Consider the following 24,155-nt stretch of genomic DNA (forward strand, 5'->3'; position numbering starts at 1 on the left):
CCCCCTCCCCCCGGGGACCCCCCTGTAAATACTGACACACTCCCCCTCCCCCCGGGGACCCCCCTGTAAATACTGACACACTCCCCCCTCCCCCCGGGGACCCCCCTGTAAATACTGACACACTCCCCCCCGTCCGGGTACCCCCCTGTAAATACTGACACACTCCCCCCCTTCCCCAGGGCCCCCCCTGCAAATACTGACACACTCCCCCCTCCCCCCAGGGACCCCCCTGTAAATACTGACACACTCCCCCCTCCCCCCAGGGCCCCCCCTGCAAATACTGACGCACTCCCCCCTCCCCCCGGGGACCCCCCTGTAAATACTGACACACTCCCCCCTCCCCCCAGGGACCCCCCTGTAAATACTGACACACTCCCCCCTCCCCCCAGGGCCCCCCCTGCAAATACTGACGCACTCCCCCCTCCCCCCGGGGACCCCCCTGTAAATACTGACACACTCCCCCCTCCCCCCGGGGACGCCCCTGTAAATACTGACACACTCCCCCCTCCCCCCGGGGACCCCCCTGTAAATACTGACACACTCCCCCCTCCCCCCGGGGACCCCCCTGTAAATACTGACACACTCCCCCTCCCCCCCGGGACCCCCCTGTAAATACTGACACACTCCCCTCTCCCCCCCGGGGACCCCCCTGTAAATACTGACACACTCCCCCCTCCCCCGTCCCCCCGGGGACCCCCCTGTAAATACTGACACACTCCCCCCTCCCCCCGGGGACCCCCCTGTAAATACTGTCACACTCCCCCCTCCCCCCCCCGGGGTCCCCCCTGTAAATACTGACACACTCCCCCCGGGGACCCCCCTGTAAATACTGACACACTCCCCCCTCCCCCCGGGGACCCCCCTGTAAATACTGACACACTCCCCCCTCCCCCCGGGGACCCCCCTGTAAATACTGACACACTCCCCCTCCCCCCGGGGACCCCCCTGTAAATACTGACACACTCCCCTCTCCCCCCGGGGACCCCCCTGTAAATACTGACACACTCCCCCCTCCCCCGTCCCCCCGGGGACCCCCCTGTAAATACTGACACACTCCCCCCTCCCCCCGGGGACCCCCCTGTAAATACTGTCACACTCCCCCCTCCCCCCGGGGACCCCCCTGTAAATACTGACACACTCCCCCCGCCCCCCGGGGACCCCCCTGTAAATACTGACACACTCCCCCCTTCCCCCCGGGGACCCCCTGCAAATACTGACACACTCCCCCCTCCCCCTGGGGACCCCCCTGTAAATACTGACACACTCCCCCCGGGGACCCCCCTGTAAATACTGACACACTCCCCCCGCCCCCCGGGGACCCCCCTGTAAATACTGACACACTCCCCCCTCCCCCCAGGGACCCCCCTGTAAATACTGACACACTCCCCCTTCCTCTCCCCCCGGGGACCCCCCTGTAAATACTGACACACACCCCCCTCCCCCCGGGGACCCCCCTGTAAATACTGACACACACCCCCCTCCCCCCGGGGACCCCCCTGTAAATACTGACACACACCCCCCTCCCCCCGGGGACCCCCCTGTAAATACTGACACACTCCCCCCTCCCCCCGGGGACCCCCCTGTAAATACTGACACACTCCCCCTCCCCCCTCCCCCCGGGGACCCCCCTGTAAATACTGACACACTCCCCCCTCCCCCCGAGAACCCCCTGTAAATACTGACACACTCCCCCCGGGGACCCCGGGGACCCCCTTGTAAATACTGACACACTCCCCCCTCCCTCAGGGCCCCCCCTGCAAATACTGACACACTCCCCCCTTCCCCCGGGGACCCCCCTGTAAATACTGACACACTCCCCCCTCCCTCAGGGCCCCCCCTGCAAATACTGACACACTCCCCCCTTCCCCCGGGGACCCCCCTGTAAATACTGACACACTCCCCCCTCCCCCCGGGGACCCCCCTAGAAATACTGACACACTCCCCCCTCCCTCAGGGCCCCCCCTGCAAATACTGACACACTCCCCCCTCCCCCTTCCCCCCCGGGAACCCCCCTGTAAATACTGACACACTCCCCCCTCCCCCCGGGGACCCCCCTGTAAATACTGACACACTCCCCCCTCCCCCCGGGGACCCCCCTGTAAATACTGACACACTCCCCCCTCCCCCCGGGGAACCCCCTGTAAATACTGACACACTCCCCCCGGGGACACCCCTGCAAATACTGACACACTCCCCCCTCCCCCCGGGGACCCCCCCTGTAAATACTGACACACTCCCCCTCCCCCCGGAGACCCCCCTGTAAATACTGACACACTCCCCCCTCCCCCCGGGGACCCCCCTGTAAATACTGACACACCCCCCCCGGGGACCCCCCTGTAAATACTGACACACTCCCCCTCCCCCCGGGGACCCCCCTGTAAATACTGACACACTCCCCCCTCCCCCCGGAGACCCCCCTGTAAATACTGACACACTCCCCCCTCCCCCCGGGGACCCCCCTGTAAATACTGACACACACCCCCCGGGGACCCCCCTGTAAATACTGACACACTCCCCCTCCCCCCGGGGACCCCCCTGTAAATACTGACACACTCCCCCTCCCCCCGGGGACCCCCCTGTAAATACTGACACACTCCCCCCTCCCCCCGGGGACCCCCCCTGTAAATACTGACACACTCCCCCCTCCCCCCGGGGACCCCCCTGTAAATACTGACACACTCCCCCCTCCCCCCGGGGACCCCCCTGTAAATACTGACACACTCCCCCTCCCCCCGGGGACCCCCCTGTAAATACTGACACACTCCCCCCTCCCCCCGGGGACCCCCCTGTAAATACTGACACACTCGCCCCTCCCCCCGGGGACCCCCCTGTAAATACTGACACACTCGCCCCTCCCCCCGGGCACCCTCCTGTAAATACTGACACACTCCCCCCCCCCCCCGGGTACCCCCCTGTAAATACTGACACACTCCCCCCTCCCCCCAGAGACATCCCCATAAAAACTGACACACTCTCTAAATTCTTAAACCCTTGTGCCTCCCTATCTCTGCAACCCCCTCCAGCCACTACTCCCCCTCCCTATTTCTGTAACTCCCTCCAGCCCCTAGACCCCCTCCCTATCTCTGTAACCCCCTCCAGCCCCACACCCCCTCCCTATCCCTGTAACCCCCTCCAGTCCCTACATCTCTCCCTATCTCTGTAACCCCCTCCAGCCCTACACCCCCTCCCTATCTCTGTAACACCCTCCAGCCCCTACACCCCCTCCCTATCTCTGTAACCCCCTCCAGCCCCTGCACCCCTCCCTATCACTGTAACCCCCCCCACACCCTACACCCACTCCCTATCTCTGTAACCCCCTCCAGCCCCTACACCACCTCCCGATCTCTGTAACCCCCTCCAGTCCCTACATCCCTCCCTATCTCTGTAACCCCCTCCAGCCCCTACACCCCCTCCCTATCACTGTAACCCCCTCCACCCCCTACACCCCCTCCCTATTTCTGTAACCCCCTCCAGCCCCTACACCCCCTCCCTATCTCTGTAACCCCCTCCAGCCCCTGCACCCCTCCCTATCACTGTAACCCCCTCCACACCCTACACCCACTCCCTATCTCTGTAACCCCCTCCAGCCCCTACACCCCCTCCCGATCTCTGTAACCCCCTCCAGTCCCTACATCCCTCCCAATCTCTGTAACCCCCTCCAGCCCCTACACCCCCTCCCTATCTCTGTAACCTACTCCACCCCCTACACCCCCTCCCTATTTCTGTAACCCCCTCCAGCCCCTACACCCTCTCCCTATCTCTGTAATCTCCTCCACCCCCTACACCCCCTCCCTATCTCTGTAACCCCCTCCAGCCCCTGCACCCCTCCCTATCACTGTAACCCCCTCCAGTCCCTACATCCCTCCCAATCTCTGTAACCCCCTCCAGCCCCTACAACCCCTCCCTATCTCTGTAACTCCCTCCAGTCCCTACACCCCCTCCTTATCTCCGTAACCCTCTCCAGCCCCTACACCCCCTCCCTCTCTCTGTAACCCCCTCCAGCCCCCACACCCCTTCCCTATCCCTGTAACCCCCTCCAGCCCCTACACTCCCTCCCTATCTCTGTAACCCCATCCAGCCCCTACACCCCCTCCCTATCTCTGTAACTCCCTCCTGCCCCCAGAACCCCCTTCCCATCTCTGTAACCCCCTCCTGCCCCTACACCCCTCCCTATCTCTGTAACCCCCTCCAGTCCCTACATCCCTCCCTATCTCTGTAACCCCCTCCACCCCCTACACCCCCTCCCTATTTCTGTAACCCCCTCCAGCCCCTACACCCCCTCCCTATCTCTGTAACCCCCTCCAGCCCCTGCACCCCTCCCTATCACTGTAACCCCCTCCACACCCTACACCCACTCCCTATCTCTGTAACTCCCTCCAGCCCCTACACCCCCTCCCGATCTCTGTAACCCCCTCCAGTCCCTACATCCCTCCCAATCTCTGTAACCCCCTCCAGCCCCTACACCCCCTCCCTATCTCTGTAACCTACTCCACCCCCTACACCCCCTCCCTATTTCTGTAACCCCCTCCAGCCCCTACACACCCTCCCTATCTCTGTAACCCCATCCAGCCCCTACACCCCCTCCCTATCTCTGTAACTCCCTCCTGCCCCCAGAACCCCCTTCCCATCTCTGTAACCCCCTCCTGCCCCTACACCCCTCCCTATCTCTGTAACCCCCTCCAGTCCCTACCTCCCTCCCTATCTCTGTAACCCCCTCCAGCCCCTACACCCCCTCCCTATCACTGTAACCCCCTCCACCCCCTACACCCCCTCCCTATTTCTGTAACCCCCTCCAGCCCCTACACCCCCTCCCTATCTCTGTAACCCCCTCCAGCCCCTGCACCCCTCCCTATCACTGTAACCCCCTCCACACCCTACACCCACTCCCTATCTCTGTAACTCCCTCCAGCCCCTACACCCCCTCCCGATCTCTGTAACCCCCTCCAGTCCCTACATCCCTCCCAATCTCTGTAGCCCCCTCCAGCCCCTACACCCCCTCCCTATCTCTGTAACCCCCTCCAGCCCCTACACCCCCTCCCTATCTCTGTAACCCCCTCCAGCCCCTGCACCCCTCCCTATCACTGTAACCCCCTCCACACCCTACACCCACTCCCTATCTCTGTAACTCCCTCCAGCCCCTACACCCCCTCCCGATCTCTGTAACCCTCTCCAGTCCCTACATCCCTCCCAATCTCTGTAACCCCCTCCAGCCCCTACACCCCCTCCCTATCTCTGTAACCTACTCCACCCCCTACACCCCCTCCCTATTTCTGTAACCCCCTCCAGCCCCTACACCCCCTCCCTATCTCTGTAATCCCCTCCAGCCCCTGCACCCCTCCCTATCACTGTAACCCCCTCCACACCCTACACCCACTGCCTATTTCTGTAACCCCCTCCAGCCCCTACACCCTCTCCCTATCTCTGTAATCTCCTCCACCCCCCACACCCCTTCCCTATCTCTGTAACCCCCTCCAGCCCCTACACCCCCTCCCTATCTCTGTAACCCCATCCAGCCCCTACACCCCCTCCCTATCTCTGTAACTCCCTCCTGCCCCCAGAACCCCCTTCCCATCTCTGTAACCCCCTCCTGCCCCTACACCCCCTCCCTATCTCTGTAACCCCCTCCAGCCCCTACACCCGCTCCCTATCTCTGCCACCCCCTCCAGCCCCACACCCCCTCCCTATCTCTGTAACCCCCTCCAGCCCCTACACTCCCTCCCTATCTCTGTAACCCCCTCCAGCCCCTACACCCCTCCCTATCCCTGTAATCCCCTCCAGCCCCTACACCACCTCCCTAGCTCTGTAACCCCCTCCAGCCCTACACCCCCTCCCTATCTCTGTAACCCCATCCAGCCCCTACACCTCTCCCTATCTCTGTAACCCCCTCCAGCCCCTACACCCCCTCCCGATCTCTGTAACCCCCTCCAGTCCCTACATCCCTCCCAATCTCTGTAACCCCCTCCAGCCCCTACACCCCCTCCCTATCTCTGTAACCTACTCCACCCCCTACACCCCCTCCCTATTTCTGTAACCCCCTCCAGCCCCTACACCCTCTCCCTATCTCTGTAATCTCTCCACCCCCTACACCCCCTCCCTATCTCTGTAACCCCCTCCAGCCCCTACACCCCCTCCCTATCTCTGTAACCTACTCCACCCCCTACACCCCCTCCCTATTTCTGTAACCCCCTCCAGCCCCTACACCCTCTCCCTATCTCTGTAATCTCCTCCACCCCCTACACCCCCTCCCTATCTCTGTAACCCCCTCCAGCCCCTACACCCCCTCCCGATCTCTGTAACCCCCTCCAGTCCCTACATCCCTCCCTATCTCTGTAACCCCCTCCAGCCCCCACACCCCTTCCCTATCTCTGTAACCCCCTCCAGCCCTACACCCCCTCCCTATCTCTGTAACCCCATCCAGCCCCTACACCTCTCCCTATCTCTGTAACCCCCTCCAGTCCCTACACCCTCTCCCTATCTCTGTAACCCCCTCCAGACCCTACACCCTCACCCTATCTCTGTAACCCCCTCCAGCCCCAACACCCCCTCCCTATCTCTGTAACCCCCTCCAGCCCCTACACCCCCTCCCTATCTCTGTAAGCCCCTCCAGCCCCTACACCTCCTCTCTATCTTTGTAACACCCTCCAGCCCCTACACCCCCTCCCTATCTCTGTAACCCCATCCAGCCCCTACACCCCCTCCCTATCTCTGTAACCCCCTCCAGCCCCTACACCCCCTCCCTATCTCTGTAACCCCCTCCAGCCCCTACCCCCCTCCCTATTTGTATAAATATCTGAGTAATCCCCATCGCTCCTCCACTCGGTGCTTTCTGCTGCCCGGTTTCCCGAGGTCAGGAATTTCTTCCCTCACATCTCTCCACTTTCATCTCTCTCTCTCGTTCTCTGCCTCTCCTTTTTTATTAAAACCTTCTGTGCCAATGTTTTGTTCAACTCCCTGACATCGCCCCACGTCGATCATTTTGCGAATGGCCATTACACACATACGCACTGCTCACCTGGACTAGGCCCCTGGGTAAAATGGACTGCTTTCCCATCACGTTCCCTGATCATCTCTCCTCTCAATATCATTCCTCCTGGGATGAACTAATCTCTTCCGAGACAATGGATATGAGAGTGGGTTTCTGTCCACGCGGGAGGTAGTGTTTTCCCTGGGGCTTGAGGGTCAGTTGCCAGAGGGACACGGCTCAGAGAGAATGGAGGGAACAGGTCAGAGGAGGGGGCGAGAGCGGGTTTCTTAACGCAGCGAGTCCTGCCTGGAAATGAACCAACTTCAACAGGAACTTTCCAAAAGGACGGGTTGGGCGCTAGTTAAAGGAATGGTGGAACATTGTAGGTTGTTTTGGGGAAGAGTGCAGGAGGCAGGGCAAACTCAAGAGATGGTTCAGGGGCCTGGCAGGGAGACGATGGGCAAATGGCCCCCGATTCTATCAATCTAGACACCCCCCTCCCTTCGAATCACAGATTCCAAACAAATTAGAAAGTGTTCACCCATTATCTTTGAGAGACAGAGATGACTCGTTCTCAAACTACACCCTTCATTTCGTTAGGTTTCTGAACGTGGCTGGGGATTTCGCCATCAGTTTTATTAGTGGTAAGGCCTGAGGCCTAGAACCACAACCTCATCCGAGACAGACCTCTCCTGAAAAAAAATGTCAGACAGCGAAATGTTTGCCCCTTTCACTGAGTTGTCACCTAATTGGGCGAAAGTATGCTCACCACCTCACGCAGGCAATTATATCTCCAAAAGTATTTTGTTGTCAAGCTGATAAAGGTTTCATGGAGTTTATCAGGAGTACTGAATACGTCTGACCCAAGATTCCCTCTCCCTCGCTGTCAGTAATACAGTCTCAAGTAGGGGAAGGGGAGAGACCGGGAGAAGCCTGGATCGAGAGGGACAAGGGGTTGGAGAGAATCAGAACACAGAGGCAGAGGGAGAGAGAGCCGTGGGGAGGCGGGGGAGCCATGTTAACAGATGGGCAATGTATTTATTGAGACAGTGAAGTGCCATACTTCCAGATTTGAAAGCGCAGTGGTCGCAGACTCAACAGGAACTTTCAAAATTGGGTTAAATAGGGGAAATAATTGAAGGGGGAAAGGATTTCAGGGACGCGGGGGAGAAGAGCAAGAGGAAAGATCTTGCAGAGAGTGGGGACAGAAGCCAGGCCAAGGGCTGAATGGCCTCCTCGTGTCCTGTGCCACTCTGCTAACCCAATTCACCTGCTGCATTCACTTGGAAAGAGACTTTGAGATGAATTTTCAATTAAGTGCAATATCACTGTTTAAAAGGAGGGTTTCCTGTTCTGACATTGCCATCAATGTTTCATTCTGCATCTTTAAATCTCACAGGAATGTCAAAATCCGTCTCGTTTCCCATTACCACAGACACTCTTGTTGCTCTGTATTGACTCTGCGTGTTGAACTCTGTGTTTACCTCTGTGTTTAATTCAGTGTTTAGATCAGAGTGGCGCTTGAAAAGCACAGTAGGTCAGGCAGCATCCGAGGAGCAGAAAAATCGACGTTTCCTCCACCTCCAAACAGACCCCACCACCAGGGATATATTTCCCTCCCCACCCCTCTCCGCCTTCCGCAAAGACCGTTCCCTCCGTGACTACCTGGTCAGGTGCGCGCCCCCCTATGACCCACCCTCCCATCCTGGCACCTTCCCCTGCCACCGCAGGAACTGTAAAACCTGTGCCCACACCTCCTCCCTCACCTCCATCCAAGGCCCTAAAGGAGCCTTCCACATCCATCAAAGTTTTACCTGCACATCCACTAATATCATTTATTGTATCAGTTGCTCCCGATGCGGTCTCCTCTACATTGGGGAGACTGGGCGCCTCCTAGCAGAGCGCTTTAGGGAACATCTCCGGGACACCTGCACCAATCAACCAAACCGCCCCGTGGCCCAACATTTCAACTCCCCCTCCCACTCTGCCGAGAACATGGAGGTCCTGGGCCTCCTTCACCGCCGCTCCCTCACCACCAGACGCCTGGAGGAAGAACGCCTCATCTTCCGCCTCAGAACACTTCAACCCCAGGGCATCAATGTGGACTTCAACAGCTTCCCCATTTCCCCTTCCCCCACCTCATCCTAGTTTCAAACTTCCAGCTCAGCACTGTCCCCATGACTTGTCCGGACTTGTCCGACCTGCCTATCTCCTTTTCCACCTATCCACTCCACCCTCTCCTCCCTGACCTATCACCTCCATCCCCACCTCCACTCACCTACTGTACTCTTTGGTACCTTCCCCCACCCTCCTCCCTGACCTATCACCTCCATCCCCTCCCCCACTCACCTATTGTACTCTATGCTACTTTCTCCCCACCCCCACCCCCTCTCACTTATCTCTCCACCCTGTAGGCACTCCGTCTCTATTCCTGATGAAGGGCATTTGCCCGAAACGTTGATTTTCCTGCTCCTCGGATGCTGCCTGACCTGCTGTGCTAGACTCTGGTTTCCAGCATCTGCAGTCCTCACTTTTGCCTAGTTTAACTGTGTGTTGTCCATATTCCAGAGGAGGAAGTGTGGGATGTCTTGAAATGCATAAAGGTGGATAAATCCCCAGGACCTGATCAGGTGTCCCCGAGGACTCCGTGGGAAGCCAGAGAAGTGATTGCTGGGCCTCTTGCTGAGATATTTGTATCATCGATAGTCACAGGTGAGGTGCCGGAAGACTGGAGGTTGGCAAATGTGGTGCCATTGTTTAAGAAGGGTGGTAAAGACAAGCCAGGGAACTATAGACCAGTGAGCCTGACCTCGATGGTGGGCAAGTTGTTGGAGGGAATCCTGAGGGACAGGATGTACATGTATTTGGAAAGGCAAGGACTGATTCGGGATAGTCAACATGGCTTTGTGCGTGGGAAATCATGTCTCACAAACTTGATTGGGTTTTTTGAAGAAGTAACAAAGAGGATTGATGAGGGCAGAGCAGTAGATGTGATCTATATGGACTTCAGTAAGGCGTTCAACAAGGTTCCCCATGGGAGACTGATTAGCAAGGTTAGATCTCACGGAATACAGGGAGAACTAGCCATTTGATACAGAACTGGCTCAAAGGTAGAAGACAGAGGGTGGTGGTGGAGGGTTGTTTTTCAGACTGGAGCCTGTGACCAGTGGAGTGCCACAAGGATCGGTGCTGGGCCCACTACTTTTTGTCATTTACATAAATGATTTGGATGCGAGCATAAGAGGTACAGTTAGTAAGTTTGCAGATGACACCAAAATTGGAGGTGTAGTGGACAGTGAAGAGGGTTACCTCAGATTACAACAGGATCTGGACCAGATGGGCCAATGGGCTGAGAAGTGACAGATGGAGTTTAATTCAGATAAATGCGATGTGCTGCATTTTGGGAAAGCAAATCTTAGCAGGACTTATACACTTAATGGTAAGGTCCTAGGGAGTGTTGTTGAACAAAGAGACCTTGGAGTGCAGGCTCATAGCTCCTTGAAAATGGAGTCGCAGGTAGATAGGATAGTGAAGGCAGCGTTTGGTATGCTTTCCTTTATTGGTCAGAGTATTGAGTACAGGAGTTGGGAGGTCATGTTGCGGCTGTACAGGACATTGGTTAGGCCACTGTTGGAATATTGTGTGCAATTCTGGTCTCCTTCCTATCGGAAAGATGTTGTGAAACTTGAAAGGGTTCAGAAAAGATTTACAAGGATGTTGCCAGGGTTGGAGGATCTGAGCTACATGGAGAAGGTGAGCAGGCTGGGGCTGTTTTCCCTGGAGCGTCGGAAGTTGAGGGGTGACCTTATCGAGTTTTACAAAACCATGAGGGGCATGGATAAGGTAAATAGACAAGGTCTTTTTCCTGGGGTCGGGGTGTCCAGAACTAGTGGTTTAGGGTGAGGGGGGAAAGATATAAAAGAGACCTAAGGGGAAACGTTTTCACACAGAGGGTGGTACGTGTATGGAATGAGCTGCCAGGGGATGTGGTGGAGGCTGGTACAATTACAACATTTAAGAGGCATTTGGATGGGTATACAATAGGAAAGTTTGGAGGGATATGGGCTGGGTGCTGGCAGGTGGGACTAGATTGGGTTGGGATATCTGGTCGGCAGGGACAGGTAGGGCCGAAGGGTCTGTTTCCATGCTGTACATCTCTATGACTATATAACTGTGTGTTTACCTCTGGTTAACTGTGTGTTTACCCGTCACATTAACTGCTTGATATTTGTCACATTGTCTCTCCTCAGAAAGCTGAACAAATCAGAGGTCAAGGACTCAGATATCTCCATCACCCTAATCACAATGAATCCCAAGGCTCATTGGGGAGATTCTGTCTCAGGAACTATATGTGTAATAATCTGAATGGCCTCCTGCCTGCTGTATCTTCCTATTCTTCCAGTATGATACCTTAGCCAACCTTTCAGATCAATCGGGGCATTGAGTACAGGGGTTGGGATGTTGGGTTACAGTTGGCGAGGCCACACTTGGAGTATTGTGCACAGGTTTTCTCGGCCTATTATAGGAAAGACATAGTTAACCTGGAAAGAGCGCAAAGAAGCTTTACCAGGATGTTGTCAGGGCTAGCAGGCCTGAATTACAGGGAGGGATTGGCCAGGATAGGACACGATCCCTTGGACCGTAGGAGAATGAGGGGTGACCTCATTGAGGTGGATGAGGGGCATTGATGGGGTGAATGCAGACAGTCTGTTCTCCAGGGATGGGGAATTGGAAACTAGAGGGCAGAGGTTAAGGGTGAGAGGGGAAAGATTTAAGAAGGACCTGAGGGGGGGGACTGCTTCACCCAGAGAGCGGTGGGTGGTGGGAACGAGCTGGCAGAAAAAGTGGGTGAGGCAGCTACAATAACAACATTTCAAAACCATTTGGACAGGGACCTGGGTGGGACGGGTTGAGGGAGAGGGACCATATGGGGGCAATTGGAACTAGCTGATTGGGCACTGTGGTCAGCACGGGCCAGATGGGCCGAAGGGCCTGTCTCTGAGCTCGATTACTCCACAATTCGATAAGATACAGGAGCAGACGTAGGCCATTCGGCCCATCGATTCTGCTCTCAACCTCGTGTGGGATGGCCTTTACACATAACAGCATAAGAAATGGGTGGAGGCCAATCAGCCAATCGAATGCCATCTGCTATTCACCGAGGTCCTGGCCACACTGCTCCCATAACCTTCCATTCCCCTGTCCAGGCAAAACATCTCCACTCCAGCCTCAAGTCTTTCCATTTCTCACCGGGAAGAATTAGTCACTGAGGAAAATTCCTCCTCGTCTTTGTCTTCAGTGAGTAATTCCTCGTTCCAGTAAAGTGCCCTCTCGATTCCCTCGCGAGGCATCCCAGACTTCACTCTGTCGCAACATCCCAACAATCCCAAATGTTGCAGACGGACCATTTCTTATTCCTTTTCAATATTTAGCCGCGGGAGGTAAGTGCCGCTGACGAGGCCAGTATTTATTCCCTCACCCCGTACCAGCTCCGACAGAGCAGTTAGGAGCCAAACACATGGCTGTCGGTCTTACAGTCACACAGAGGACAGACTCAGGGGGAGGATGGTAATCTCCTGTCGGGGAGTGTCTTCATAGAATCCCCACAGTGTGGAAACAGGCCCTTCGGCCTAACAGGTCCACACTGACTCACCAAAGAGTAACCCACCCAGAGCCATTACCCCTCTCCTGTTACTCTACATTTACCCCTGACCAATGCTCCTCACCGACACATCCCTGAGCACTATGGGACAATTTCCCATGGCCAATCCACCCTAACCTACACATCCCTGGGCACTATGGGACAATTTAGCATGGCCAATCCACCCTAACCTGCACATCCCTGGGCACTATGGGATAATTTAGCATGGCCAATCCACCCTAACCTGCACATCCCTGGGCACTATGGGATAATTTAGCATGGCCAATCCACCCTAACCTACACACCCCTGGGCACTATGGGACAATTTAGCATGGCCAACCTACCCTAACCTGCACATCCCTGGACACAATGGGATAATTTAGCATGGCCAATCCACCCTAACCTACACATCCTTGGACATTATGGGACAATTTAGCATGGCCAACCTACCCTAACCTGCACATCCCTGGGCACTATGGGACAATTTAGCATGGCCAACCTACCCTAACCTGCACACCCCTGGGCACTATGGGACAATTTCCCATGGCCAATCCACCCTAATCTACACATCCCTGGACATTATGGGACAATTTAGCATGGCCAATCCACCCTAACCTACACATCCCTGGACACTATGGGACAATTTCCCATGGCCAGTCCACCTTAACCTGCACATCCCTGGGCACTATGGGACAATTTCCTGGGCCCTGTTATAGACCTGGACATATGTGTAAACTGACTGTCTGCCCAGAGAGGCCAGTACTGTTTGAGGGCAGGAGGAGACTACTCAGCTCATTGCGCGCGGTTTTGCCAGCCCTCCGAAGGTGACCTTAGACCTGTTGTATTCTGACCGTCTCCCCCGGTTCCTGCGCGCGTTCAGATATCGATCCAAATTTAACCGCGGTTGTACCTGCCTCCAGCACTCTCCCAATCAGCGGCTTCGAGATCCCAACATCCTCCTCAATGCGTGAAAACGGTTTCCCCATTGACTGTTCCTGTCAGTGTCCTTCAAATCCACGCCCCAAACAATTCTCAAACACATCTCCTCACATGTCCTCACCCTGGAGGGGGTGCAGAGGAGATTCACTGGGCAGATTCCGGAGTTGAGGAGGTTGGTTTATGAGGGGAGACGGAGTAGACTGGGATTATATTCAAGTGGGTACTGCTGAGGCTGGAGATTAGAGTCAAGATTAGAGTGATGCTGGAAAAGCACAGCAGGTCAGGCAGCACCCGAGGAGCAGGATTCCTGATCAAGGGCTTTCGCCCGAAACATCGAGTCTCCTGCTCCTCGGGCGCTGCCTGACCTGCTGTGCTTTTCCAGCGCCACTCTGATCTTGGCTGGGATTATATTCATTGGAATGGTGAAGAATGAGGGGGAATCTGACAGAAATATATACAATTCTGAAGGGAGTAGATAAGATAGAAGCAGGGAGGATGCTCCCACTGGTGGGGTGAAACTAGAACAAGAGGGAATGGCCTCAAGATTAGAGGGAGCAGATTTCGAACTGAATTAAGAAAGTATTTCTTCATCCCGTTATGAATCTGTTGAATTCTTTGCCCAGTGAAGTGGTTGAGGCTTCCTCGCTGGATGTTTTTATAGCTGGACGTTTGAACAGCAAAGGGGTTAAGGGATATGGTGAGAGGGTGGGTAAGTGGAGCTGTGTCCATAAGAAGATCAGCCAGGATCTTATTGAGTGATGGGCCGAATTGCCTACTCCTGCTCCTAGGCCTTATAATCTTCCCTTCAATTAAACCATGATGACCCCCATCCTCTCTGCGTCTTGACCGGTCGTGAATTTCAGTTCCCAATCAAATCTCCTGCTAGCTTTCATCTCCCCCAAAGGAGGACAGTGCCAGTCTCTCTGATCTCCCCCCACCCCCACCCCTCCCAAATCCAGCCTGGTCTATGTCCCCCCCACCTCCCTGACGTTTGACGCGCAGTAGTGGAGACATTTCAAAACTCTGGGGTCGTGCACAGTTCAGTGTTCAATGTACCACGATTGGATTCAAATCTGGTCTCCTTCCTATCGGAAAGATGTTGTGAAACTTGAAAGGGTTCAGAAAGGATTTACAAGGATGTTGCCAGGGTTGGAGGGTCTGAGCTACAGGGAGAGGCTGAACAGGCTGGGGCTGTTTTCCCTGGAGCGTCGCAGGCTGAGGGGTGACCTTATAGAGGTTTATAAAATTATGAGGGGCATGGATAGGGTAAATAGGCAAAGTCTTTTCCCTGGGGTGGGGGAGTCCAGAACTAGAGGGGCATAGGTTTAGGGTGAGAGGGGAAAGATATAAAAGGGCCCTAAGGGGCAACTCTTTCACCCAGAGGGTGGTACGTGTATGGAATGAGCTGCCAGAGGAAGTGGTGGAGGCTGGTACAATTGCAACATTTAAGAGGCATTTGAATGGGTATATGAATAGGAAGGGTTTGGAGGGATATGTGCCGGGTGCTGGCAGGTGGGGCTAGATTGGGTTGGGATATCTGGGTCAGCACGGACGGGTTGGGCCGAAGGGTCTGTTTCTGCGCTGTCCGTCTCTCTGACTCTGTGACATTGGATATAAATAATGCACTGACAGTGAATATGAATCAAACAGTTTTAATGATCAGTTCAGCATCATACAAGAGAGTGGCTGTGATTATAAACACGCTAAACCCTCCGTCTGGAAAGGATAACTCTGTTCAGAAATGTATCAAACCAGCTGGAAATCAGAAATGTTTTCTTCAAAGGCTCCACATCAGAGACATTCCTCAATACTGGAACAGGCCCCTCAGGCGATTTGTCAGCTGTTTATATAAATACCTGCAATCAAAGACATTGAGACCAATCAATTCCCTATTTGTTTTCAGGTCTACAAGGATATACCGGCTAATGGTCATTGCCCAAGAAAACGTGGCACTGTGGGTCTGACACTAACAACGGGTTCAGTCCCAGCCACTGAGACGCACAGAGTTATTCAACTTCAGTAGGCCTCATGCCAAACCTCAGGGAGGTTAGATAGAGAGTAAAGCTCACTCTACACTGTCTCCTATCAAACACTCCCAGGACAGGGACAGCACGGGGTTAGATACAGAGTAAAGCTCCCACTACACTGTCCCCCATCAAACCCTCCCAGAACAGGGACAGCACGGGGTTAGATACAGAGTAAAGCTCCCTCTACACTGTCCCACATCAAACACTCCCAGGACAGGGACAGCACAGGGTTAGATACAGAGTAAAGCTCCCTCTACACTCTCCCCCATCAAACCCTCCCAGGACAGGGACAGCACGGGGTTAGATATAGAGTAAAGCTCCCTCTACACTCTCCCCCATCAAACCCTCCCAGGACAAGGACAGCCCGGGGTTAGATACAGAGTAAAGCTCCCTCTACACTCTCCCCCATCAAACCCTCCCAGGACAGGGACAGCACGGGGTTAGATATAGAGTAAAGCTCCCTCTACACTCTCCCCCATCAAACCCTCCCAGGACAAGGACAGCCCGGGGTTAGATACAGAGTAAAGCTCCCTCTACACTCTCCCCCATCAAACCCTCCCAGGACAAGGACAGCCCAGGGTTAGATACAGAGTAAAGCTCTCTCTACACTGTCCCCCATCAAACCCTCCCAGGACAGGGACAGCACGGGGTTAGATACAGAGTAAAGCTCTCTCTACACTCTCCCCCATCAAACCCTCCCAGGACAAGGACAGCCCAGGGTTAGATACAGAGTAAAGCTCCCTCTACACTGTCCCCCATCAAACCCTCCCAGGACAGGGACAGCACGGGGTTAGATACAGAGTAAAGCTCCCTCTACACTGTCCCCCATCAAACCCTCCCAGAACAGGGACAGCACGGGGTTAGATACAGAGTAAAGCTCTCTCTACACTGTCCCCCCAACAAACACTCCCAGGACAGGGACAGCAGGGGGTTAGATACAGAGTAAAGCTCCCACTACACTGTCCCACATCAAACCCTCCCAGGACAGGGACAGCACGGGGTTAGATACAGAGTAAAGCTCTCTCTACACTGTCCCCCCATCCCAGGACAGGGACAGCACGGGGTTAGATACAGAGTAAAGCTCTCTCTACACTGTCCCCCCCATCCCAGGACAGGGACAGCACGGGGTTAGATATAGAGTAAAGCTCCCTCTACACTGTCCCCCATCAAACCCTCCCAGGACAGGGACAGGGACAGGGACAGGGACAGGGACAGGGACAGGGACAGGGACAGGGACAGGGACAGGGACAGCACGGGGTTTGATGTTATTTTAAACAAATGCCCGCAGGGAGATGGGTTAAAGTGGGGTATCCATGCAGTTTGGTTTCATGTCCAATGTTGGATAGAATGGAGGGGCTGAATGGCCTCCTCCTGTTTCACAGGAAGTGGAGGTGGGGCTTATTCTGCTCAGAGGCATCCCAGGGCTTTGCAGTTACTCCTGACTGACTGCACTAACCCGAGGTTCCTTTGGAAGTTAGGGTCGTTCATCAGTGATCTGATGAAATTCCTGATCTTGCTGATGAGATCCTGAGCTCCCCCTCGCAGGATGTCCAGATTAAATTCCGATGGTGTCGTATCTCTCTGACGATACCCTGAGGCTTCCACTGGAGGGAGGAAGGAGAGTTCATTAAACACAGACTGATCACCTTCACCACGGTCCCCTTCCCCTTCCTTCATCACTCCCAGCCCACTCCATCTCTCTCTCTCTTTCTCCCCATCGCATTCACACACACTCTATGTCTCCCCAGGTCTCTGTCTTTCTCTCTCTCTCTCTCTCTCTCTCTCTCTCTCTCCACCCATCTCACTCACACTCTCTCTCTCCCCCCATCACTCTCTCTTCCATCTCGATCAATCTCTCCCCCCATCTTACTCTCTCTCCCCCCCCCCATCTCCCTCCATTTCTCTCCCCTTCTCACTCATTCTCTCTCCTTCCATCTTTCACTCTCTCCCCACCTCACTGACTCTCTCCCTCCATCTCTCTCTCTCTTTCTCCAACTCATCCCACTCACTCTCCCTCAATCTCTCACTCACACTGTCCCTCCATCTCTTTCTATCTGCCCATCTCACTCACAATCTCTCTCATCTCCCTCCTCTCTCTCTCTCTGTCTCACCCACACGCTCCCTCCATCTCTCTCTCTCCCCATCTCACTCACGATCTTCTGTCTCTGTCTCACATGCTCTCTCCCCCTCACTCTCTAAAATCCCCTCCCCATGCCCCTCGCTCTATCTCTTTAGCACAATTACACTCTCTCTCTCCCTCTGTCCCCTCACTTTCCCCCTCTTCAGCCTGCTCACACTCTCCTTCCATTTACTTTCTCTCTCCCTCTCTACATACCTATGCTGTCTCTCTCTCTCTCTCTCTCTCACCCTCGATCACCCCCTCACCATCCTTACTCACTTTAGCCTCCTCTATTATTTCATTCTCCCTCCCCGCATCATCTTCCTCTCCTCCCTAACATTGTATAAATTCTTTTCTCTTCACACTCAGATTATGTTTCTCCCTGTTTTATGTTATATGATCTCTCTAATCCTGTAATCAGCGAGTTCCCCTTTAATCTGTGTAATATCTGCACTGCTGAGACGTGTGATTTTATCTGAGTTATTGAGTTCCAGTGCGAGACTATCCCATCTCTGCATGGTTGTCTCTGTAACCACTGTCTCCGCTTCATATTTTCATACATGCTCCTGCTAATCTCTCCTTCCCCATGTCACCTCCTCCTTCTCTCCCACCATCGATAAAGCATGAGTTAGAAGGCTGAGGGAATACTCCCCACTTGCCCCTGGATGGGGGCAGCTCCAACAACACTCGAGAAGCTCGACACCATCCAGGGACAAAGCAGCCCCACACCCACAAACATCCCCTCCCTCCCCCCACCGACGCTCAGTAACAGCAGTGTGTACCATCCCCTCCCTCCCCCCACCGACGCTCAGTAACAGCAGTGTGTACCATCCCCTCCCTCACCCCCACCGACGCTCAGTAACAGCAGTGTGTACCATCCCCTCCCTCACCCCACCGACGCTCAGTAACAGCAGTGTGTACCATCCCCTCCCTCACCCCCACCGACGCTCAGTAACAGCAGTGTGTACCATCCCCTCCCACCCCCACCGACGCTCAGTAACAGCAGTGTGTACCATCCCCTCCCTCACCCCCACCGACGCTCAGTAACAGCAGTGTGTACCATCCCCTCCCTCACCCCCACCGACGCTCAGTAACAGCAGTGTGTACCATCCCCTCCCTCACCCCACCGACGCTCAGTAACAGCAGTGTGTACCATCCCCTCCCTCACCCCCACCGACGCTCAGTAACAGCAGTGTGTACCATCCCCTCCCACCCCCACCGACGCTCAGTAACAGCAGTGTGTACCATCCCCTCCCTCCCCCCACCGACGCTCAGTAACAGCAGTGTGTACCATCCCCTCCCTCACCCCCACCGACGCTCAGTAACAGCAGTGTGTACCATCCCCTCCCTCACCCCACCGACGCTCAGTAACAGCAGTGTGTACCATCCCCTCCCTCACCCCCACCGACGCTCAGTAACAGCAGTGTGTACCATCCCCTCCCACCCCCACCGACGCTCAGTAACAGCAGTGTGTACCATTCCCTCCCTCACCCCCCCCGATGCTCAGCAGCACCTTCCAAACCCACAGCCACTTCCATCTAGAAGGACAAGGGGCAGCAGGTACATGGGAACACCACCCTCCTGCAAGTTCCCCTCCGAGCCCCTCACCCTCCCGACTTGAGCTGAGGCCTTCCCGTTTTTCCGTCGTCTCTCGTTTCCTCTTTTCCCTAAACGTCCCAGCTCCATCCAATCTTCTCACCCACTCCCCACCTCCCCACCCCACACACCATCCCACTCCCCATCAGTGTCAGTCATGGTTGAGGTGTGGGTGAAGGGCACTGCGGTCAAACAGCCCGATCCGGATACGCACCCACAAGGAAAGCCAGGAACAAGCCGATGAAAGCCAGCGTCACCACGGAGACACGCATCGTTCACCAACGGGATGGGATCGTACCTGAAAGAGTGCACAAAAGAGTGACCCTCTCCCCCCAACATCCATCCCTTGTCCAATCATTCACTGCCCCCCCACCATTCCCCCACACAAACCAAACCCCACTCCCCCGCCCATGCAACCAGAGAATCCCCACAGTGTAGAAACAGGCCCTTTGGCCCGACATGAACACACCAACCCAACGATGAGTAACACACCCAGAACCATTCCCTATTACTCTATATTTGCCGGTAATCCACCCTAACCTGCACATCCCTGCACACTATGGGACAATTTCCCATGACCAATCCACCCTAACCTGCACATCCCTGGGCACTATGGGACAATTTAGCATGGCCAATCCAGCCTAACCTGCACATCCCTGGGCACTATGGGACAATTTAGCATGGCCAATCCACCCTAACCTGCACATCCATGGACACTATGGGACAATTTAGCATGGCCAATCCACCCTAACCTGCACATCCCTGGGCACTATGGGACAATTTAGCACGGCCAAACCACCCTAACCTGCACATCCCTGGGCACTATGGGACAATTTCCCATGACCAATCCACCCTAACCTGCACATCCCTGGGCACTATGGGACAATTTAGCACGGCCAAACCACCCTAACCTGCACATCCCTGGGCACTATGGGACAATTTAGCATGGCCAATCCACCCTAACCTGCACATCCATGGACACTATGGGACAATTTAGCATGGCCAATCCACCCTAACCTGCACATCCCTGGGCACTATGGGACAATTTAGCACGGCCAAACCACCCTAACCTGCACATCCCTGGGCACTATGGGACAATTTAGCATGGCCAATCCACCCTAACCTGCACATCCATGGACACTATGGGACAATTTAGCATGGCCAATCCACCCTAACCTGCACATCACTGGGCATTATGGGACAATTTAGCATGGCCAAACCACCCTAACCTGCACATCCATGGACACTATGGGACAATTTAGCATGGCCAATCCACCCCAACTTGCACATCCCTGGACACTATGGGACAATTTAGCATGGTCAATCCACCCTAACCTGCACATCCCTGGGCACTATGGCAAACCCACCGACTCCCACAGCTACCTGGATTACACCTCTTCCCACCCTACCTCTTGAAAAACAAAAATGCCATCCTGTATTCCCAATTCCTCCGCCTCCGCCATATCTGCTCCCAGGAGGACCAGTTCCACCACAGAACACGCCACCTGGCCTCCTTCTTTAGAGACCGCAATTTCCCTTCCCACGTGGTTAAAGATGCCCTCCAACGCATCTCGTCCACATCCTGCACCTCCGCCCTCAGACCCAACCCCTCCAACCGCAACAAGGACAGAACGCCCCTGGTGCTCACCTTCCACCCTACCAACCTTCGCATAAACCAAATCATCCGCCGACATTTCCCCCACCTCCAAACAGACCCCACCACCAGGGATATATTTCCCTCCCCACCCCTTACCGCCTTCCGCAAAGACCGTTCCCTCCATGACTACCTGGTCAGGTGCACGCACCCTCTACAACCCACCCTCCCATCCTGGCACCTTCCCCTGCCACAGCAGGAACCGCAAAGCCTGCGCCCACACCTCCTCCCTCACCTCTATAAAAGGCCCCAAAGGAGCCTTCCACATCCATCAAAGTTTTACCTGCACATCCACTAATATCATTTATTGCATCCATTGCTCCCGATGCGGTCTCCTCTACATTGGGGAGACTGGGCGCCTCCTAGCAGAGCGCTTTAGGGAACATCTCCAGGACACCCGCACCAATCAACCACACCGCCCCGGGTCCCAACATTTCAACTCCCCCTCCCACTCTGCCGAGGACATGGAGGTCCTGGGCCTCCTTCACCGCCGCTCCCTCACCACCAGACGCTTGGAGGAAGAACGCCTCATCTTCCGCCTCGGAACACTTCAACCCCAGGGCATCAATGTGGACTTCAACAGTTTCCTCATTTCCCCTTCCCCCACCTCACCCTAGTTCCAACCTTCCAGCTCAGCACTGTCCCCATGACTTGTCCTACCTGCCTATCTCCTTTTCCACCTATCCACTCCACCCTCTCCTCCCTGACCTATCACCTTCATCCCCTCCCCCACTCACCTATTGTACTCTTTGCTACTCTCTCCCCACCCCCACCCTCCTCTAGCTTATCTCTCCACAACTCAGGCTCTCTGCCTGTATTCCTGATGAAGGGCTTTTGTCCAAAACGTCGATTTCGAAGCTCCTTGGATGCTGCCTGAACTGCTGTGCTCTTCCAGCACCACTAATCCAGAACACAGTTTAGTGTGGCCAATCCACCCTAACCTGCACAGCCCTGGGCACAGAGATAGGGAGGGGGTGTAAGGGCTGCAGGGCGTTACACAGATCGGGTGGGGGTGTAAGGGCTGGAGGGCGTTACACAGATAGGGAGGGGGTGTAGGGGCTGGAGGGGGTGTAGGGGCTGGAGGGCGTTACACAGATAGGGAGGGGGTGTAGGGGCTGGAGGGGGTGTAGGGGCTGGAGGGCGCTACAGAGATAGGGAGGGGGTGTAGGTGCTGGAGGGGGTGTCAGAGATAGGGAGGGGGTGTAGGGGCTGGAGGGGGTGTAGGGGCTGGAGGGTGTTACAGAGATAGGGAAGGGGTGTAGGGGCTGGAGGGGGTGTAGGAGCTGGAGGGTGTTACAGAGAGAGGGAGGGGTTGTAGGGGCTGGAGGGGGATATAGAGAGAGGGAGGGGTTGTAGGGGCTGGAGGGGGATACAGAGATAGGGAGGGGGTGTAGGGGCTGGAGGGGGATACAGAGATAGGGAGGGGGTGTAGGGGCTGGAGGAGGTTACAGAGATAGGGTGGGTGTGTAGGGTCTGGAGGGGTTTACAGAGATAGGGAGGGGGTGTAGGGGCTGGAGGGAGTTACAGAGATAGGGAGGGGGTGTAGGGGCTGGAGGGGGTTACAGAGACAGGGAGGGGGTGTAGGGGCTGGAGGGGTTTACAGAGATAGGGAGGGGATGTAGGGGCTGGAGGGAGTTACAGAGATAGGGAGGGGGTGTAGGGGCTGGAGGGGGTTACAGAGACAGGGAGGAGGTGTAGGGGCTGGAGGAGGTGACAGAGATTGGGATGTGGATGAGGCTGGGTTTGGGAACGCGGGAGAGATTTCCCGAGTTGAGAGTGGACAGATAGTGAGGTCAGGGAGTGACAGAGCCTTCACTCCTGAGGGAAGAGGACAGTATCTCCAGTCTCACCACACTATCCGAAAGTTACTCACCGGGAAGCTTGAGGAATACTTGGAGGAATCCTGTCTGAACTGATTGGACAAAGACCAGCCTTGCCTATTTATCCAGGCTGAAGTTGCTCTGTGAATCATGGCTTCACTTACTAATTGGTTCGTTAATTGGATTAATTGCAGGGAAGAGCCAATAACTCGTCGGTTTATTTTTGACACGACACAGCATCTTTGTCGGGGAGGGGCTGTTGGGTTTCATAGCCTGGAGCTCAACTCTCTGTGTCTGTCTCACTCTCTCCGTCTGTGTCTCATAGGGGTGAAGCAACGGCTGGGATTGGTCAGCTTTCAGAATGTTAATCTCTCTGAGAAACTCAAACCCAGTGATCACAATATTGCATCCAACGAGAGACAATCTATCCACGGCCCCTCGACATTCAATGGTGCTGCCATCACTGAATCACCCACTACCAACATCCTGAGGGTTATCTTTTGTGGACTCATGGCATCATACAATCCTGACAGTGTGGAAACTGGCCCTTCGGCCCAACAAGTCCACACCGAACCCCCCCCCCCGACGAGTAACCCACCCGACCGATTCCCCTACACGATATTTACCACTGACTAATGAACCGAACCTGCACATCCCTGGGCACGATGGGACGACAACACACGAGAAGATCGACACCATCCAGGGACAAAGCAGCCCCTGCTGGATTGACCCAACACCCACAAACATCCCCTGCCTCCTCCCACTGACGCTCAGTAACAGCAGTGTGTACCATCCCCTCCCTCCCCACACCGACCCTCAGTAACAGCAGTGTGTACCATCCCCTCCCTCCCCCCACCGACGCTCAGTAACAGCAGTGTGTACCATCCCCTCCCTCCCCCACCGATGCTCAGTAACAGCAGTGTGTACCATCCCCTCCCTCCCCCCACCGACGCTCAGTAACAGCAGTGTGTACCGTCCCCTCCCTCCCCCACTGACGCTCAGTAACAGCAGTGTGTACCATCCCCTCCCTCCCCCCACTGACGCTCAGTAACAGCAGTGTGTACCATCCCCTCCCTCCCCCCACTGACGCTCAGTAACAGCAGTGTGTACCATCCCCTCCCTCCCCCCACCAACCCTCAGTAACAGCAGTGTGTACCGTCCCCTCCCTCCCCCCCCGACACTCAGTAACTGTAGTGTGTACCATCCCCTCCCTCCCCCCCCACCGACGCTCAGTAACAGCAGTGTGTACCATCCCCTCCCTCCCCCCACCGACGCTCAGTAACAGCAGTGTGTACCATCCCCTCCCTCCCCTCCACCGACGCTCAGTAACAGCAGTGTGTACCATCCCCTCCCTCCCCCACCGACGCTCAGTAACAGCAGTGTGTACCATCCCCT

General features: G+C 55.5%; 1 long non-coding RNA gene across 1 annotated transcript; it reads right to left on the reverse strand.

The window, feature by feature from the left end:
* Positions 1-15,180: 15,180 nt before the first annotated feature.
* On the reverse strand, positions 15,181-22,849 carry LOC148139362 (uncharacterized). The gene is made up of 4 exons (XR_015753602.1): positions 22,814-22,849; positions 19,501-19,584; positions 17,028-17,175; positions 15,181-15,400 (listed from the first exon to the last, which is right to left on the reverse strand). It is a non-coding gene; the product is annotated as an uncharacterized LOC148139362 (long non-coding RNA).
* Positions 22,850-24,155: the final 1,306 nt, after the last annotated feature.

The sequence above is a fragment of the Chiloscyllium plagiosum genome, unplaced genomic scaffold (assembly GCF_037043375.1).
Source record: "Chiloscyllium plagiosum isolate Xiang-an unplaced genomic scaffold, Cpla_swu_hap1 HiC_scaffold_38, whole genome shotgun sequence".
NCBI classification, from domain to species: domain Eukaryota; kingdom Metazoa; phylum Chordata; class Chondrichthyes; order Orectolobiformes; family Hemiscylliidae; genus Chiloscyllium; species Chiloscyllium plagiosum.